This window comes from Gossypium hirsutum, chromosome A11 (assembly GCF_007990345.1).
Source record: "Gossypium hirsutum isolate 1008001.06 chromosome A11, Gossypium_hirsutum_v2.1, whole genome shotgun sequence".
NCBI classification, from domain to species: Eukaryota; Viridiplantae; Streptophyta; class Magnoliopsida; order Malvales; family Malvaceae; genus Gossypium; species Gossypium hirsutum.
The window spans coordinates 119,975,704-119,989,193 of record NC_053434.1 but is presented as its reverse complement, the minus strand read 5'-3'; the positions used below and the strand labels follow the sequence as shown (position 1 = coordinate 119,989,193).

The 13,490-nt window shown below is 34.9% G+C and overlaps 2 protein-coding genes and 1 long non-coding RNA gene across 3 annotated transcripts in view; all 3 read right to left on the bottom strand.

Annotated features, from left to right (window-relative positions):
• LOC107962494 (disease resistance-like protein DSC1) overlaps positions 1 to 13,490 on the bottom strand; it is a 100,313-nt gene that overhangs the window by 29,956 nt on the left and 56,867 nt on the right. The gene's annotated exons all lie outside the window — the stretch shown is intronic.
• The window catches only part of LOC107962439 (TMV resistance protein N), a 76,055-nt gene that overhangs the window by 9,015 nt on the left and 53,550 nt on the right, over positions 1 to 13,490 (bottom strand). The gene's annotated exons all lie outside the window — the stretch shown is intronic.
• LOC107962477 (uncharacterized) lies at positions 9,852 to 11,303 on the bottom strand. Its single transcript, XR_001701641.2, has 2 exons — positions 10,770 to 11,303; positions 9,852 to 10,414 (listed from the first exon to the last, which is right to left on the bottom strand). It is a non-coding gene; the product is annotated as an uncharacterized lncRNA (long non-coding RNA).

Here is a 13,490-nt window from a genome sequence, read left to right as displayed (position 1 = left end):
TTAATGCCTTATTGGTGTGTTGGGAGGATATATTATACCGGTGTGTTATGGAGGATTTGCAATATTCCGGGTGTGTTTGGGTTGGATATTCTGGTGTGTTTGGGTGGAAATCCGTGTATCTGTCATAGTCCGAGCTTTGTTAATAGGGTAAATAATTGAAATGAAATTTTGAAAATGAGATTATTTGTTTTAGCACTATTGAAAAGTACGAGAAAGAATGTATAAGTTAAATTATGAATTGAGTTAGTATGAGAAAAAAAATGAATTATGAATTTAAGATTTTATGAAGTAAAATAAATATATATAAAAGTAGTTTAAATAATTATAAAATTTATGGTTGATGTTTGTAATTTATTATTATTAAATAGTCTTGATTTATAGTAATACCACTGAGTATATCCATACTCAGCGTACGGTTGTCTCCATGCGCAGGTTAGTAGAAGTCAAGTATTCCGGCTCAGCATCCAGAACAATCCCGACTCCAACACAAACTTGGTGATGTATATTTTTCTTTTGGGTAAAGTGGCATGTACATAGGTGTTGTTTAGTCACCTGAATATGTATATTGTTTTGAGTAGTGAAGGATGAATTATAAGATTTAGATGGCTAAATGAAATAGTAAGAAAAGTACATGATATTTTGATACATGAACATTAAGTTGTTAAATGAATGAAGTTTTTAATCAATTTTGAATGATGCTATGATAGTAATTAAGTTAAAATTTTGTTAATAATATAAATATTAGTTATATGAATGTGAAATATTGGTGTTGGTTGTTTTGGTTTAAATTTGCAGGAGGGTTAAGTAAAAATAAGCAGAAATGCTGCCGAAATTTTTATAAAAAAAAATATTTGGAATACGCGAACAAGTTCCGTTCTTCTTTTAATACGTGTTGAACTTCGAGAGTCCAAGATAGTGACTTAATTATTATATTATACTATGAAAGTTATATTAATTGTAAATTATTCGTAAGTTGTTTGATATGTCCTGTAATGCCTCATAACCGCATTCCGGCGACGGTTTGGGGTTAGGGGGTGTTACAGGTATTGCGAATTTCTTCAATTGGTGGGGGATTGATGATTCGTAGTGGTGAATTAAGTTTTTGTTTTGGGTCTGAGTGTATTGGACTATCTGGAATTGCATAGAGTTTCAGATAATGTGGTGTGCTTTTATTTTTGTGTAGGGAGATGCTGGTGTTGCCTTGTTGTAAGGGTTTGCCTTGTTGTAAGGGTGAGGGACCCTGGACTTGTGGGTTTTAATGTTTGACACGTTGTGATTAGGCATGCTAAACATGTGCTTCATTGTTCTATGGACTATTTTCAATAAAACTCATTTGGCTAAGAAAAAAACTGCATAAATTTAATAAAAAAATAGAATAAAAGAAAGATTATATTAAGCCTGTTGTTGAAAAGATAAAAGTGACCACATAGAAATCAAGTTTCTAATAACGAGAGAATTTTTACTTCAAACATATAATTAAATCAGTCAAAATTTACAAATGATTTCCTAATGATTTATTTTTTGAGCACTTTTGTTGGTGCTTGACACACTTTATCCGGATGAAGTATGAAGCTCAGTGTAAACTTGAGCAACAACGTAATTTACCCGGATAAAGAATGAAGGAAGATTAAGCTTAAAAAAAACTCTGTATTTGCAGGATAAACAAAACAGAATTTTACTTGGTAAAAGAAAGCAAAAATTGAGAGAGTATTTTTTGGAATGATTTCTATTGAAATTCATTAGATTGAAAAATGGCATACTGCCAGTACATATACCAGTCATAAGCTGGTCAGCTTTGACAAGTTTCACTTACTACTTTTAGGCTTCATTGCAACTTGCACAACTTGCAAATACACTACCTACTTAGTTCTAATTTAACTAAGTTACAAAATATTACAAAATGAAACTGAAATTGAACAATAGCATCAACTTCAGTAGCTGTAAGTACTTCATCCGAAAATATTACAGCAGCTTGATCTGCTTCTTCATACTTCATTCGGATAACTTATGTTGTACGGTCTGCTCCTTAGTTGCTTTATCTGCTGCATGCATGCCAACTTCAACACTCCTCCTTGGCTTGCATGCTGCAAACTCCCATTTTGGCTCTTAAATCTTCAAATCTTGACACACAAGGGGCTTTGTTAGGATATCAGCAAGTTGTTCTTCAGAACTGCAATGAATTAGCTTCACTTCTTGAGCTTGCTCCATCTCTCTAACAAAGTGAAATTTGATCTTAAAGTGTTTTGTTCTCCCATGGAACATTGGATTTTTTGCAATTGCAACAGTAGATTGATTGTCACAATTAATCTCTGTTGCTTCCCTTTGGTGTTGATTTAAATCGGCCATTATTTTTCTTAGCCAAATGGCTTGGTTGACAGCTCCTGTAGCTGCCACATACTCTGCTTCAGCAGTTGATTGAGCAACACCAGTTTGCTTCTTTGAACTCCAGCAAAAGATGGCTGAACCAAGGGTGAATAGATACCCTGAGGTACTCTTCATATCATCTATCGATCCAGCCCAATCACTATCAGCATAACCAATTAATCTCATGCTTTCAGCCTTGGTGAACATCATTCCATAGCTCAGTGTACCTTTAATGTACCTGAAAACTCTTTTGGCAGTTTGGAAGTGCTTTTCATTGCAGCAATGCATGAATCTTGAAAGCAAACTGCAGCAATGCATGAATCTTGAAAGCAAACTTATAGCAAACATAATGTCTGGTCTAGTGGCAGTTAAATAGAGTAAACATCCAACTAGACTTCTATAGGTTGATTCACTAACCTTCTCAAAATCACCTTGGCTTGATAATTTCTCTCCAATGGCAACTGGTGTACTTGTTGCTTTGCAATTCTACATGGAGAATTTGTTTTGAATTTTTAAGGCAAAAGCCTTCTAACTTAGTAAGATCCCTTGCTGAGTTTGGGATAGTTCCATGCCAAGGAAATAAGACATTTGTCCCAAATCAGACATCTCAAACACTTGTTGCATCTTGCACTTGAAGTCTGTCAACATTGCTTTGTCTCCTCCTGTTACTAACAAATCATCAACATATAGAGACACTATCAGTTGAGTTTTTCTACCTTGCTTTTTCACATACAAAGTAGGTTCACTGATGCTTCTTTCAAATCCAAGGCTAGCTAGATAGCCATCAATCCTGCTATACCAGGCTCTTGGAGCCTGTTTCAAGCCATACAAGGCTTTCTTCAATTTGTACACCTTGTCTTCTTGACCAACAATTTTGAAGCCTTCAAGCTGCTCAACATGTATCTCTTCTTCAAGGAGACCATTGAGAAAGGCTGACTTCACATCGAGTTGATGAATTTTCCATTGCAATTGTACTGCTAAGGCAACTAGTAGCCTTATGGTGTCAAGCCTAGCCACTGGTGTAAAGGTTTCAAAGTAGTCAATGCCATACTTTTGGCTGAACCCTTTTACAACCAGCCTTGCTTTCAATTTGTTCAAGCTTCCATCAGCATTGTGCTTGGCTCTAAACACCCACTTCACTCCAATGACCTTTCTGTTGAGTGGTCTTTCAACTAGCTGCCAGGTCTAATTCTTCTTAATCATACTGATTTCATCAGCCATTGCCTGTTTCCAGCCTTGATGAGCTTCAGCTTCTTTAAAACAGCTTGGTTCAATAGCAGCCACATGAGCTCTTTCATAAATCTAAGCCAATGGTCTAGTGCCTCTGACTGGTTCATCATCAATGTCCATTTCAAGACCATTTTGATCAGCTTCAGTTTGGTCTGTTGCAAGATCTTTAGAGACTGCCTCTGGTTCATTTTTATCCCAGTTCCAGCTTGCTTTCTTATCGAATACAACATCTCTACTCATAGAGACTTTGTTTGTTGAAGGATCAAGTATTCTATAACCCTTCTTGATACTGCTGTAGCCTATCAGAATACCAGGATGAGCTTTCTTAGCAAGCTTGTCTCTTTTTGCTGCTGGAATATGAGCATAACAAACACATCCAAAGACTCTTAGGTGAGCCAATGATGGTTTGAACCTGAACCAGGCCTCGAATGGAGTTTTCTGAGCCAAAGCCTTGGTTGGGAGCCTATTTTGGAGGTAAACAGCAGTGTTAACTGCTTCTGCCCAAAATGTCTTACGCAAATTTTTTTCAAACATCAAGCTTCTGTTCTTTCTTTCACTTACACCATTTTGTTGAGGTGTATAAGTGTTGGTAAGCTGGTGTTTGATTCCTACTTCATCACAAAACTATTTAACCTAGATGAAGTATACTCAGTCCCATTATCAGACCTCAATGTCTTCAACTTGCAACCTGTTTCAGTCTCTGCTGCAGCTTTAAACTTAAAAAATACTAAAGCCACTTCTGATTTCTGTTTTAAAAAATAAATCCAGCAATATCTCAAGTAATCATCAATGAATAAGATGAAATACCTGCTGCCATTCAGAGATTGAGTCTTCATTGGACCACACACATCAGTGTGTACAAGTTGCAGTCTTTGAGAGGCTCTCCAAGCTTTGTTTGTAGGAAATGGTAGTCTAGCTTGTTTTCCTAGCTGACATACTTCACAAACTTCTTCTTTTTCAACTGAGTTAGTGAAGTTTTCAACCAAATCTTCTTTGGTTAGCTGAGTCATTGAGTTGTAGTTGACATGGCCAAGTCTTTTGTGCCATAGCTTGGATTCATCCTGAGCAGCTGCGTAGGCACTGTCTGCGCCCTTGTTCCAGTCCACCATAAAACTTTTGTCAGCCATGGTCATTGACATGAGCTTGGATCCATTTGGATCACTGATTAGGCACTCATTGCCTTTGAATACCACAGAGTAGCCCTTTTCAAGCAACTGAGCTATACTGAGCAGGTTTCTATCTATTTCAGGCACCAAAAGTACATTTGACACAAGTTTGGTGCCTGTAGGAGTGTCAATCAGCACATCTCCCTTGCCTTCCGCTTTGATGAAGTGTCCATTCCCAACCTTTACCCTTGTTTTGAAGCTTTTGTCAATTTTCTTAAAGATGGCAGCATCAGGAGTCATGTGGTTAGTACATCCACTGTCAATCAACCATCCTTTTGTGGCTTTTCTTTTGTTAGTTGGGCAAGAAACTGCAAAGACTTGCTCTTCTTCGTCACTGCCTTCTTCTGCTACTTGAGCTTCAGCTCTTGGCTATTGAGGTTGATTTGGCCCCTGTTTGCCTTTGTTTTTGCAAACTTTTTCTGCATGGCCCATCTTTTTGCAGATTTTGCACTGCACATCAGGTCTAAACCAACATACTTCACCCGGATGACTTAGCCTTTTACAGTGTGGGCAAGGTCGATATTTTCTTGCACCATCTGCCTTTGGCTTGTCTGACCAGGTTTTCTTCCCCTTGTATCTAGAGGAGTTTGAGGCTGGTCTAGTTTTGGCTTGGAAGGCACCTTCTTGATGCTCCTCCAGTCTACTTGCTCTCCTTTGCTCTTGAGCATAAAGAGCATTAATCAGTTCTGTCAAGGATATGCTGGTCAAGTCCCTCGAGTCTTCAAGAGATGAGATCTTTGCCTCATACCTTTCAGGTAAAGTTGAGATCACCTTCTCTACAATTCTTGCTTCACTAAATTGATCTCCAAGTAGCCTTATGCTGTTTACTACAGCCATGATTCTGTCTGAGTACTGCTTGACAATTTATTCCTCTTTCATCTTCAAGTTTTCAAAGTCCCTTCTTAAATTCAGTAGCTGCTGCTGCCTTGTTCTGTCAGTCCCTTGGAACTCCTCCTTCAACTTATCCCAAGCCTGCTTTGGTGACTCACAAGCCATGATTCTTGTGAAAATCACATCAGATACACTGTTCTGGATACATGACATAGCTTTATGCCTCTTTGTTCTTTCATCAGCATGCTTCCTGATCTGAGCCACTGTTGGATTGGCTCTGAGTGGTTCTGGTTCAACATCTGAGTTGACCACTTCCCACAAATCGAATGCCTGCAGGTAGGTCTTCATTTTCACTACCCAATTGTGGTAGCCCTCTCCATTAAAAACTGGTGGTGCAGTTGGTGAGAAGCCTGATGAAGCCATGGTTGTAAGAATTGAAATATGACAGGTCCACTAAGAATAAGGCTCTAGATACCAATTGTTGGTGTTTGACACACTTTATCCGGATGAAGTATGAAGCTCAGTGTAAACTTGAGCAACAACGTAATTTACCTGGATAAATAATGAAGGAAGATTAAGCTTAAAAAAAACTCTGTATTTGCAGGATAAACAAAACAGAATTTTACTAGGTAAAAGAAAGCAAAAATTGAGAGAGTATTTTTTGGAATGATTTCTATTGAAATTCATTGGATTGAAAAATGGCATACTGCCAGTACATATACTAGTCATTAGCTGGTCAGCTTTGACAAGTTTCACTTATTATTTTTAGGCTTCATTGTAACTTGCACAACTTGCAAATTGCAACTTGTAAAATTAGATAAACTGATATATCAATCTTATCAGCACCGAATGCATTAAATACACTACCTACTTAGTTCTAATTTAACTAAATTACAAAATATTACAAAATGAAACTGAAATTGAATAGTAGCATCAACTTCAGTAGCTGTAAGTACTTCATCTGGAAATACTACAGCAGCTTGATCTGCTTCTTCATACTTCATCCGGATAACTTATGTTGTACGGTCTGCTCCTTAGTTGCTTTATCTGCTGCATGCATGCCAACTTCAACAACTTTAGGCGTCTATTTTATTTATCTATTTTTTTTAAAGCATGCAACTTTTGTTTAGTTTCATACTACTTATAACAACAACAAATGATTTTAATTTGTAAGTCAAATTATTAATTTTTTCTTGTACCTACATTTTTCTAATGTCAAAGTATTTTTCAGTATCAAATGTGTAATTAACTTCTCCTATTTAAAGAAAAATAATACCTCAATTATTTCACTTATGATTTGCCTTGTACCCATACCCAACTTTATGGCAAAACCTGGCTTCCTCCCTCCTTTAATGTTTGCACTGCTATTTGCAACTTTTTGGGCTATTTTGTCTGTGAATTCACCCAACATCATCATTCATCAATCGGCTCTTCTAACAATGAAATCTCATGATCCTCACAATCTTTTAATAATCAATTGGTCTATCTCTTCCTCTAGATTGGTATCACCTACGAATCCAGCTATCACAGATCACTGTTTTGAATTTGTCAAGCATGGATCTCACAGCCACCATTTTATCGCAATTGAAAAATCTTTCTTTGCTTGGCTCGACATTCATTAAAATAGTTTCCAAGACTCTTTACCCATTACGTTAACGAATTTGCATTGGCTGAAAATTTTCAACTTTGGTGACAACAACTTCAATAGATCAATTCTATCATGGTTTGGTCACTTCGCTAGCATTAAAAAATATATAAACCAACACTTTAGTTTTAGCTCATTCATATATCTCACAAAGAAATTAAGGTTGAGGAGATACCTAACTCTATTATTCGACAAGTATGGGGTTGTGGAGTTTTTATGGTTTGCTACTTGGTACTATGTGTAAATCAGGAGCTGCATTGAAAATCTTACTGTTACTTCTCTTTAAGAATATTATTAAAGCATAGCTTATCTAAGAAGTCGGCCTAATTGACACCAATTAATTGGTTGATAGCTCAATTGACATAATATATATATATATTTACTCGATGATTCAGTTTCACTTTGCAAGAACTAAACTGGTTTTAAAGTTATGCTTCAATATTTAAAACAATTGCTCATAGAAATTGAATAAGAAAAAAAGAATAAAACAATAACCATGAATTGCTTACCTTTGAGGTTGTTATCATCGAGATACCAAGTTAAATTTTCGATTTCTATAGGTATAGTTAAATTTTCGATATATAAGGATACAAGCTTCAACTACTTTTTTACCCTTGAATAAGCTATTTGGAATTCTATTAGAAATTTGATTTTCACTCAATTTTAACTTTTCTAGTTTTGACAAATTGCCCAAAATAGATAGATAACACCAGTGAAGTTGTCAGTGTGCAACTATAAGACTCGAAGTTCAGCGAAGTGACAAAACCACAATGGAATTTCTCCATTGAAGTTGTCGTCAAAGTTCAAAGATTTCAGCTGATACAAATTTGTTAACGCTATAGTAAACAGCCATGGGAACTGTTTTCATGAATGTAGAGCCAAGCAAGGAAAGATAGATTTTCCAATTGAGATGAAATGGTGCCTACAAGATCCATGCTTGACAAATTTAGTGGTGATGTTGGGTGAATTCAAACACAAAATAGCCTCAAAGGTTGCTATTTGGCAGAGATTGAGGTACACTGTAAAAGCCAATTCCACCAATTACCCTCTTGGATTTGAACACCTGATAAGGCTTTCACCCAAAAAACTGCTCTAAGCTTGGTAAGAAAGAGAATCTATTCAACCGGAAAAAAGTTCGCATTAAAAGTAAAATCGCGCCAGCCATATCGACCATAACCCCGCTGCACAACAGAGGAGCGACCACTGCTTAATATCACCTTTAAACATCCACCCATTGCATTCAACAAAAAATTCAAGGATTGATTGTGGAAGACAGCCTTCAATCCCCCCCACTACGACAAAGTACAGTACCCAAAATTACGCATCAAGTAACAACTAAACAATAAAAGGTCTGAAGTTTCCAGATCAGTGCTACACCAAGCTGGAAAGTTGAGAATGAGATTAAAGAAATGCAAGAGAAAATTGATACTTTGCAAGATGAATTTTGTGAAGGGAAGGTGATTGACGAGGATGAAGCTCGAATTTAATGGCGGCCACAGCTTTGAAATTTTGCAAAGACACATTGGATCATCTGCAGGAGACACAGGAGAAGGCGGTTGTGGAAGCTGAAGTTGAGGAAAATAGGATTAAAGATGCAAGGGGAAAGTTGGATGCTTTGAAGCAAGTGTTTCTCTCCAATGAATCTTCTGGAGAGGTATCGAGAATTGCAGAAGAAAGGGCGAAAAAATGGAGCCAAAAGTAGCTAATATGGTCGAACAGAGAAAGGAGGAAATGGAGTCCAAGGATGGCGATGATGACTCTGTGACAGACATGGCAAAGAGAAAAAAAGGGTTGGTTTTTATGATGATAGGAGAGAGATTTGGGTAATTATGGATTCGGATTCTTCGGTAGCGGAAGAGAGGGACGTTGGGGTGAGAGGGTTGTGGTCCGATAATTCACCCTCCAATAATTGCCTGCTATATATACCATATAACCATTGCCAAATATATACACCCCTGTAAACATGGAGTCTCCAATAATTGCTTGCTATATATACCATAACCATCGCCAAATAAATACCCCACTGTAAACATGGAGTGGACCTCTGAGTTTAGATCGGTAACTTCACCTTTGGATAGGTTTAGTTTAATAGCATGCTATTAATATTTAAAACAAGGATAAACTTCACTTTAAAATTTTAAAAAAAATTATTAAATTATTATTATTTTTTTGATTTAGTGACTAAATTTTTCGAAATCAAATATTTTAGTCACTTTCCCTTTAGTTATTATTAAATGAGTGATGGATAGCTAATGTGGGCTTTTTTTATTGATCTAATAACAAATTTAGCCCTCAATATTTATAAAATTTATCATTTTAGTTCCAATTCTAAAAAAAAATTAACTCTCAACATTTATAAAATTTTAAAATTTTAAATGACGAATAACGTAAGCAAATTGTATTTCTGAGCTTCCATATGGCAATGAAAAACAATAATTAAAACAAGTGATGCAAAGGTATAGAGTTATTTGATGTTGGATGATATAATGAATAGTGAGGTGTTAGGGATTTGTATACAACTATTAAATGAAGTTTGATAGGTAAATTAGAGAGGACAGAGCTTTGATCATATCTAGTGACTGAGCTAGATTTACAAAGTTGCAATCAAGCAATGGTGGAGTTGGACATATTACTATTCCTCTATTCCTTTCCATGTATATGTATAATGTTTTTGTAAAAAAAACAGGGGAAAAAGAGAGCTATCTATTTCAATTTCATGAAACTTATTAACTAAATAGGAGAAAAGATCTTGAAAAGGCTAGTTAAGCAGTTTACCACAATTACTGCTTCTTAACTGATCGGCCCCTTATAAAATTGAAAGTTTTTTGCATCCGTTTAGGCTGCGGCCCTTCTTCCTCTGTTTCATCGTGGATATTACGTTTTCGTTTTACAAGGGAAGTGCTACCTGTGGATCCATCCTTGTCAGTAGAGTGTTGATGGTTTGCTACTTGGTACTAAGTGTAAATCAGGGGCTGCATTGAAAATCCTACTGTACAAGCCCGTTTAGCCCAACAAATCAAAGCCCCAACCCAAACAAATCAAGGCCCAAATCCCAAGTTAAGCCCAATACCCAAAATTAGAAAAAAATAATAAATAAACCCTAGGTGCGGTGCACCTAGGGACTTTTGACCAGCCGACGCTTGCAGCACCGCCCATGTCACATCCACCGCCCGTGTACCTGCAAGAAGAACAGAGTAATCAATTGAGAAGCAAGTTGTAAAGAAATGGCTATAAAAGGCCAAGTTCAAAACCATTGTTCTCTCTCGGCAATCTTTGATATATACAAAAAAATTTCAATCTTTTTAGACAAAAAACAACAACTCCAAAGATCAAAAGTAAGAATATAGCATCAGATCAAACCCAAAAACTTGAGAAATTAAAACTAAAGGGCCAAGGTGACTCTTCTTTCCCTTTTTTTTGTTTCTATTTCACGGCCAAATCTATTCATTTCACATTCGTATATGCATAAATATGTAATATGAAGAAATAAAAAAGATATACACCTTAAAACGTAAAAAAAGGGGAGTTTTTACCTCTGACCGCCGTGCACGGAGGTCGCCAACGGCGGAGACGCGACGGAGAGCGGTGGCAGCTCGCCGGAGCCCCGACCGAACCAAGAGCGCCTGCACAGAGAAAATGAAAGAAAGAAAGTGATTTTTTTTAAAGCCGAAAGGGAGAATGAATTTTTTTAAAAAAAATTTAGTTTATATAGAGGTAGAAAACGACGTAGTTTCATGGGGATTTCGGAGACCTCAAAACGGCGCCGTTTGGCCCTCGACTCGCGCAGGCGACCCGACCCGCTAGAGGATCCGCGTGTTTTTGTATGATAGTATAATTGCGCTGGGGGTCCTTCCAAATTTTATATGTTTCGCAATCAGGTTTTCATTTCTTTTAAATTAGCTCTGAATTTTATCAAGTTTTTCGATTTGGTCCTCCCCCCAGCGACGTCGTTTTAAGGGCTCGGGAAAATTTCGCTTTTGGCCCTCTGCAGTCACACGCGTGTTCAAATAGGTCCCCCATTTTATATTTCTTTTTAAATTGGCCCCAAGACCTCACTTTTGATTCGAATTTAGTCCCTTTTTTAGATTTAGGTTGGTTTTTATATTGTTTTACCATTTTTATTTTTAATATTATTTATTATTCTATCTATTCTTGTTGTTATTATTATTATTAGCATATTTTACTACTATTAGAATTATTTTTTTTAGTTTCAATCAATACTTGTACATACATATATTTTATATATATATTTATAGTTTTTATTTTGTATTATCATCTTTTATATATATTATTATTATTCCTAATACATATTTTATGTATGCATATTTAAATACTATTATATACATATTTTTAATACCACGTTATATACGTATTATTATTTTATCTATTCTACCCCTATTCTACTCGTTATTAACATTAGCATATGTTTTATTATATATATGTATATATCTTTAGCGTATACATATGTATATATTTATGTACTATTGTTAATAATTTTTTATATCGTTGTTTTGTTAATACATTCGTGTGTCAAATATATTCCTTTAGTATACATATATATTATACTCCATATTAAGCACATGTATATTAATATCATATCATGCATATCATTTTTCTTATTATTATATTTTATATATATTATGTATATGTATATTGTAAATATCATATTATTCATACATTCTATTATGTATATTTTTTATAACTATTATTTACTTATTTCACATATGTATCCCGTACATATATTTTTAAATGTTTTATATACTTTTATTTCTATTATTACGTATATATTTTAATACCATACGTATTATTATCATTTTATGCTATTATTATTTAAATTATCATTATAATTATTATTTTCGTTATCATTGTCATTTTTATTTTGCCATGTTTTATTCACTTTGATTTATTTATTAATTTACTTATGTGCTCGATCATTTCATTTTCCTCACGCATTTGTTTATATTTACATGTTACTAACCTTGCTCTTATGTTATCCTTTGTTATAATTGCTCATCATTGTCACCCATTATTATACGTTATTATTAATATCATAATTTGCTTCTATATTTTACTATAAATCACGTTTTTTACTCAATTTATTAAAACAATTCTTTCATAAAAGTAAATATTCTGTATTTGGTAATTCGAGACAATCGTGCCCTAACTTACGAGGTCTCAACTCTTCTCAGTTAACCTAAATACAAAATACTCTTTAAAATCACAATACGAGTTTTAAAAATGCTTATTCTCGGAGATACGAGGTGTTGTGCCCTAACTTACCGGGTATGACATTTTGTTACCTCGGGATAAGATTTTTGCTAACAAAGGCAATATTCGACATTTGAAAATTCGAGATATCGTGCCCTAACTTACTAGGTTTTGATTTTTCTCGTTTACACTAAATAATTGAATACCCTTTTAAAAAAGGTTAAAATACATGAATTTTAAATAAAGGCAAGCTCAGTCTCAAAGTTCGAGATGTCGTGTCTTAACTTAATGGGCATGATATTTTATTACTTCGAGATGAGAGAGTCCTTAACATCCGCTTAATTTATTCAATCATTTTTAAATTAGAATTAATACAAAGAGGGATTGTATTTTAAATTCTTTAAAGTTTTTAAATTTTCGACACTAAGACATTAATTAATCAACTAGGTACCAATTTTGGGCGTATCGAGGGTGCTAATCCTTCCTCGTGCGTAACCGACTCCCGAACTCATTTTTTGATTTTCGTAGACCAAAAATTATCGTTTTGATGAATCTTAACTTTTATTAAAATGATTAATTTAAGGTGATCCGATCACACCTCATCAAAAAATGATTGGTGGCGACTCCTCTATTCGTTTTCATTTTCAAAATCTAAGTCGATTCCCGTTTTTCAAAAAAATGGTTACGACACCTATTGTTACTTTTTTTTAAGAATATTATTAAAGCAGGATATTCCATTTAGCTTATCTAGGAAGTTGGCTTAATTGACACCAATTAATTGGTAGATGGCTCAATTGACATAAATAAAATATATATATATTTACTCTAACTTTGCTAGAACTAAACTTAATGGTTATTGTTTTTAAGTCATGCTTCAATATTTAAAACAATTGTTCATAGAAATTGAATAAGAAAGAACGAATAAAACCATAACCATGAATTGCTTACCTTTGAGGTTGTTATCATCGAAATACCAAGTGTTGAGCATACTTAAATTTTCTATTTCTGTAGGTATACTTCCCTCCAAATTGTTTGATATACAAGGA